The sequence below is a fragment of the Acyrthosiphon pisum genome, chromosome X (assembly GCF_005508785.2).
Source record: "Acyrthosiphon pisum isolate AL4f chromosome X, pea_aphid_22Mar2018_4r6ur, whole genome shotgun sequence".
Taxonomy (NCBI): Eukaryota; Metazoa; Arthropoda; class Insecta; order Hemiptera; family Aphididae; genus Acyrthosiphon; species Acyrthosiphon pisum.
The window spans coordinates 14,940,215-14,947,385 of record NC_042493.1 but is presented as its reverse complement, the minus strand read 5'-3'; the positions used below and the strand labels follow the sequence as shown (position 1 = coordinate 14,947,385).

The 7,171-nt window shown below is 25.6% G+C and overlaps 1 long non-coding RNA gene across 6 annotated transcripts; it reads left to right on the top strand.

Annotated features, from left to right (window-relative positions):
• The first annotated feature begins 425 nt into the window (after positions 1-425).
• On the top strand, positions 426-7,161 carry LOC103308114. Of its 6 annotated transcripts, none has more exons than XR_003838786.1 (7): positions 426-716; positions 982-1,135; positions 1,938-2,040; positions 2,123-2,248; positions 2,363-2,513; positions 2,577-2,687; positions 7,064-7,161. It is a non-coding gene; the product is annotated as an uncharacterized LOC103308114 (long non-coding RNA). The 6 variants fall into 6 exon arrangements; XR_001678824.2 differs by having other exon boundaries at positions 427-716; positions 1,938-2,044; XR_001678822.2 differs by lacking the exons at positions 1,938-2,040; positions 2,123-2,248 and adding an exon at positions 5,948-6,081 and having other exon boundaries at positions 431-716.
• Positions 7,162-7,171: the final 10 nt, after the last annotated feature.

The window sequence follows — 7,171 nt, the reverse complement described above, 5'->3', positions numbered from 1 at the left end:
TTGAAGAGTCTGAGTCCGATAAAAAACAGGTATATCGCAAGAGTAATTTCTTAAACGAAAGATTTTGCACAAGTGGTCTTCTTTAAAAATATTAGAAACTAAGCAAATTCGTGTAACAAATATCAAATTAATTTTTATAAAAGTAAATTTATATTAAGCAAGACACATTGTCAACTTCAGAAATGCTGTATTACTGAGAAGAAATAAAACAATGTTGATGCTACAATACAAGCTTGGATTAATTTGAAATTTTGATCAAAGACTACAAACAAAATAAATAAACTATGATATATTATAAAACAGTATTATACTATAGTGTTATACTTGAAATTTATATTAATTGTACACAATCAAAAAGCAAATAGAAATGATAACAAAGTATTTTTCACCTAATCACTAAAAAAGTGAATATTTTGATAACAGTCATCAGATCAATAAAATATAATAAGCAAAATTATACTGATGATACATGTTAAGAATTTGAATACATAAAAAATAGTAAATACTAAATAGGTAGACATATTATGTAAAAATCATAAGAAATAAGTGAATTTAGTGATAAACAAATTGCTCTGTGGTAAAGTCTGTAAGATGTTACCTTATATAAATCTAATTGTCACGCGAACTAATTTCCATAAAACTGCATTACAAAGTTATTTTAAAGATTGAACTGGGTCATCTAAAGTCTCTCTTAAAATAAATTGATGGATACACTAGTAAGCAATGATTATAATTAATAATAAATCATTCAACAAATAAATAATAACGTACCAAACTAAATTATTAAACATATTCATAAAATGTTTAGCCACAATAAAACAAAACATAAATATATTTATTTATTCAATTTTAAACACTAAATAAATATGGATGAAATGTTTAAATTTATCGACATTGTACATGTATGGAAATTAATGATGACTAGTAATAATATTTTGTACCTATAAATTCAACATAATTTAACAGATTATTCTTTTTCAGGTAGCAGCCTATCAAGCCATACAATGTCAGCTCAGTTACTGTCTTTCAAATAAAACACATTTCATTTGAATTCAAGAATAACACAGAGAAAACTAACCCGGACAAGATGTAGCAGATCAATGTCAATCTCATAAATTTATAAAAAGGATACAATGTAAGGAAATATATTAAGTAATTAAATACAATAGGTATCTCTTCACATCTAATCAGCTAAACTAATATACGATTGTAGTACTCTTTTTCTCTACTTTAATTTTTAAGTTGTTCGAGGCAATATTTTTTTTGTATTTAGTTATATCGGTATAAGCTTAATAGTTAGAGATCCATAATAAAAGTGTCTGAATACTAATTGAATTTAATCAAATGTTTAATTGCCATACCTATACAAGTGCCATAAAAAATATCAGAGAAGTCTATCATACAGAGTTGTCATAATTGTAATATAAAACATTGTCACAATAAAATACAAATTTAAGTACATTGTACGCGAGTAATAAGCATATTATAGCAGTTTTTAGAAAATTTAAATAATTAAAATACATTCTAATTTAAATTAACAAGGTACATAAAAATGATTAATAAAAATTTTTTAAATGTCTATGTTATATTTTTGTTATTGTTACTTTGAAATCACCACCCAGCATCTACAGCAAACACAAAATTACTATGGCGTGTTATAATTTTTGGTCCATGCCGCTATTGGTTGATTTTTGATACCATTCTGTATTAACATTTGCTTTAGTCCACAAACCGCTAAAATAACCAGTTAGGTTAGTCTGGTATCTATATGCCATGCTTCAGTACTGCGGTCAAAAACTTCTGCACTATTTAAATACTAGGTACATTTAATACCACAAATGTCGCCAACCTTGGTTTCAAAATACAACTTACTGTGAATAAAAAATTATTTATTACACCTACTCCTAAGTCTTTTGGTCTGACTAACATGTCAACAGATGGTTTCCAACAAGGTGATTATGAAAACATATGTAGCACATCAACAGACTCGAGGATTACTTTAAAATCACCCACCCAGCATCCACAGCAAACAAAAAATTAGTAGGTATGGCGTGTTATAATTTTTGGTCCATGCCGCTATCGGTTGATTTTTGATACCTTTCTGTGTTAACATTTGCTTTAGTCCACGAACCGCTAAAATACCTAACCAGTTAGAATTAAATCGATAAAGATATAGGAAAGAGGAGTATCTACTAGATGTATGTCTACAGTACTGCGGTCAAAAACTTCTTCACTTTTTAAATATTAGGTAAATTTAATACCACAAATTCCGCCAAGATTATATTTACCTATGATTAATTATTTTGTCATTATCAATCTAATTTTTTCATATGATTTTAATATTTGTACGTATTTTTAATAGGTAGCATATTGAAATACTGTAGCTGTGTTAAGACCTCCAAGCTTGGGCTTTAAGTATACAATTTACAATTAAAAATCTACGGGGGATACCAATGTCCAGCAGTTGAGAACCAGCAAAATACGAGTAAAAAAGTATTACTATACTTACGCAAGTAAGTAGTACCTTAGTAATTTAAACTGCTAGATAATTATTAAAAACATATTTTTATTATTAGAGGTGATAAATAAACTAGAAACAGACGACGGTAGTAAAATATTTGGACATGAAGTGGTTTTAGCATCGGCTATCAACTGAACCAGTCGTTGATCTCCAGTGATGAACATAGGTAATAAAAAGAATGGAACTATTATAAAAAATTGTTTTTGTTATCTAATAGTATTTAGAGTAAAATAATGAACGATACAAAAAATTATCATGCTTCCAAAAGACATGACTTTATATTTGGTGAAAATTTCAAGTATCTACGGTCATTTGCTTTTGAATTATATAAAATTAAGAAAATTATGTTGATGTAAATTACGGCTGAAAACCCATTGCCAAAAATATGTAAACTCTAAAAGCTCTTCAACAATTATTGTTGATTCACGTAACACTTTTTTTTTTATTTCCAATAACAACAAATTATGAGAAACCTTTCATTACATTTTCAAGTATTTTGTCCTAACAAACAATTTTTTATAGACAATAAAAATTTAAAAGTATCTACAGTTATTAATTTTTTTAATTATATCCAAAAATTTAATCAATTTTGTTAATAACTGGTATTGCATAAAACTCTCTGTTAACCTCTCTAAAGTACCAACTATATTTAAATTTTCATTAGATGCTGAAATTAAAAAATCGAAGCATATTTTCTCCTATATAAGTTTACAAACAAATGTTTAGGGATTAAAAAAACACACTCACGTGACTATTGTAAAATCAATACATAATTCATCGTTCCGCTCAGTATCTTAAAGTAGTAATCTAAGGAATCTCTTGGATGTGCTAGATTTATTCTTTAAATAGTTTATGATTATAAGAGGTATTGATACAATTTCTAGCTTTTCTTGTATATAGTAAATTAAGTTAGAGTAGAAGTTAGAAGTTAGTTTCTTTTTTATAGATTATAAAACATTTTTTTTTAATGTTAATAATAAGTTATCTAACTTAAATTATTGATTAAAACTTAAAAATGAATTGACACGTAATAATTTGATCAAAATGTTCTAATTAGGTAAATTGATTATGTAAAATGGAAATAGTATAAAACTCATTGTTTATTATAAATAGATAGTTTTAAAATCAGAATATCAATATTGAAAAAAATGATTTAACGAAATTAGCTAGTCTATGAGTCTATGTCATTATTTTACTTACACATTTGGTATTATTATGTATAATGTATAATTAATAATAATGGAAACATATTTCTGGATTTTACTTTTTGCAGTTTTCTTCTTTCTTGAGCACAGTTATAAGTTATAACATCTTACAATTCTCAGAGAAGTTAATGAAGGGCCAAAGAAACAAAAACACAATATTTTGATTGGTGGCAATTATTAACTACTTTACATATTTTATAACTATTTAGATTTTGAAGTAACATTTGCAATCGCTTTCACTTTTTATTACCTCAACTTTTTCTAATTATACAACTAATTATTTTGGTTCTTTCTTTCTCAGACATTATATACAGTCATAAAATTAATAGTCCTTTGTTTCTTAATATTATGTGTTGTAACATAAGAAGAGTAAATACTAAATTAGATGATCTACTACTTTTCTTAGAGAATGATAAAAAAAATATGCTTTTAGATATAATAATTTTAACCAAAACTTGGCGTGACGTTAATTGTTGAAATATATCTATCTGTGATTATAATGCTTATTTTACTAAAATTAAAAGGAATCAAAACGACGGAATAATTGTTGTGTATAAAAAATATTTATGTATACAGTTTTTTGAATTTGATATTAGTGAAGCAAATATCATTAGATTAAAAATTAATATCTCCATTAATCCTTAACATTATTCTGTGTATTATATTGATCAATAACCAATGATATCCAGGAATTTTTGACCATGTCAAATAATATCCTATCAGATGAAAATAACTGTAATGACATTATGGCATTATTAGGGGATATAAATATAAATATAGTTGGCATAAATTCGATTGATAATAACTATTTAAATATGATGTCGTTATATGATTTTAAATATTTTAACAATGTGTATACTAGAACACCAAATAATTTAAGACATTCTTGAATAGATCATATTTTTGACAAAAATAATAGTGAAATAAAATATTTTGAGGCAGGGGTTATACAGGCATATATCACTGATCATTTTTTAACAGTATTAGTATTAGCAATACCAATAAATATAAATTTAAAATCTAAACACAATAAAAATAGTAAAAATACGATTGAAATAATTAATCATGAAAGGGTAAAAACTAAATTGCAATCTGAAAAATGGTAAGCTGTGTATAGTAATAATGACATAAATTGATAATCCTTAAGATGAAGTCGTATCACTCAACGGAAACTCGTATGATAATATTTTTATTGAAAAAATAAAGGAACAACATATCTTGCAAACTCTTAAAGATGATACAGCTGCCGGATTTGATAAAATATATGTAAATTATCAAAACCCTAGTATAATTATCTATATTAGATCCACTTCTATATATATAATCTGAGTATTAAATACATGAGAAATATTTCTGACTTCTGAGAAATTTAAAATAGCTGTAGTAGCTCCACTATTTAAAGGAGAAAATCGAACTGAAATAAATAACTGTAGACCAATATTGATGATTAGTAATTTATTATGTTAGCTGTTCACTGAGAGTACCTAATAATCTAATATGTTTTTTATGTTATAAATGTTATGTGTATTTTATACAGTAATTTATAAATAAGTTTTTAGTCTACAGGATTTAGATAAATCAATTTAATATTTTTTATTAATATTTTATTTTTTGTCAGTATATATTTCTGATAAAATAAAAAAATAAAATTTTATTATTCCATACAGATAGTAAATCCTGCAATATAAATAATTTTAAAATGTTCATGTTTATACCAGAATACCTGTTTTGGCTTTTAAGTAGTTTTCAAAATTATATTTTACATTTATGAACCTTTGATATTGAAGCATAATTTAAGTATAAATTTTGTTGTCAGGTTTTTTAATAATTACTTCACACCAATATTAAAGTTCACACGTTTATTAACACAAGTAATTAATAAAAAGTAAATACAAACAACGAGTGAACATGCCTCAACTTTGGTACGGCGCGCTCGGTAGGCGTTCCTCCGCTGAGGTCACCGAAACTAGACTAACTTAAATACTATTAAGAGGTATATCAAGGAGGGGTCTCTTGGAGCGGAGTCAGGGTTGCCAACAATTTGAAAATGATTTATTGGCAGAATACAACATAATTTGATTAATTAATTTTATATTTTTGTTTTTATAAATATATTTTATTTTTGTTATTTTTTTTTCTTTCTAGTTGTATTTTTATTTATCCCTCTGTTATTAGTTTCATATGAACCAATTATTATGTGATGTGTTTTTTCTTGTTAAAGGGATTATGCCCATTGATTATTAATAAATAAATAATTTATTCTACCTATTCAAACAATTTACAATAACTTTTGATCGTTCGCCGTGTAATGAAGGAATACAGCATGCATTTCAAAAAATTGAATCGCCTGTAAAGGTATACCTAATTAATATTATAATTTTTAATATTAGTAAAATTTAAAATTATTGCTTTTAATTTTAAACTTGTTAATATTTTTTTTCACATAGTTAGAACTTTTTTCCTCTGAATTAAACGTATGTTTTTACTAAGACATTAACCACAAAATAAATAAATAATATAGTTTCGGCTTTTAATTTAATCATATTTATACATGGCTGTTTGTTTAACCCCCCCCCCCCCCCCCCCCCATCCACACTAATAATTCTCTCGGATTATGTACACTTAGTAATAATTAAGTATTTATTTAAAAAACAAACATTAAAGTTCTACGGATTTTAATTTTTATAAATGGGTACTACACTGTTATAGGTATAGTAGGTTAGTGTGTACTGGATGTGATAAATTATTAAATTCGATGATTTAGGTATCTATCTTTACGAATAATGATACTGCTCGGGTATGTTATCAATTTTATATTTTTATGATGCCTATGTTTTTTGATACTGCTTTCAAAGAAACTTATTTTCTCATTAGTATTACGAAAGATTGGTTTAATTTTTCCCAACAACGATGCATTTATTACATATTTGTATAAAACAATAAAGAATTTTACGCCTATATAAAATCAAAAATAGTCATTATATTTTGAAAATTTTATCTTGTATGGAAATTTGTCATATATTAATTTTATGATAATTTAAAGTATATGCGGATATTTGTTTTTGAGTCACTATAAAGTCAAAGCATTTTTATTCCACCAAATGTTGATGACAAACAGAACAAAAAGACACATAATTATGAAATCATTCCGTTCAGAATCTAAAAATAAAACTAAATAACCGTGTGGTTTTCTAGGGCATTAAATTATATAAAGGTACCATCAGAATTGTATTTTGAATTGAAATTCAATATACTATTTTTATTTATAGAAAACATACCTAGATATCTAAATTATAAGTATCCAAAAATTGATATTGTATGAATTAAATATTTACAGGTCTAAAAAGAAGAATACTGGAGGACGTGTCGCGGAAAAAAATCGATCGAAAAATTCCTTTAAAAACATGTTTGCGCGATCAAATAATATGGGTTACTGAGTGGCTTA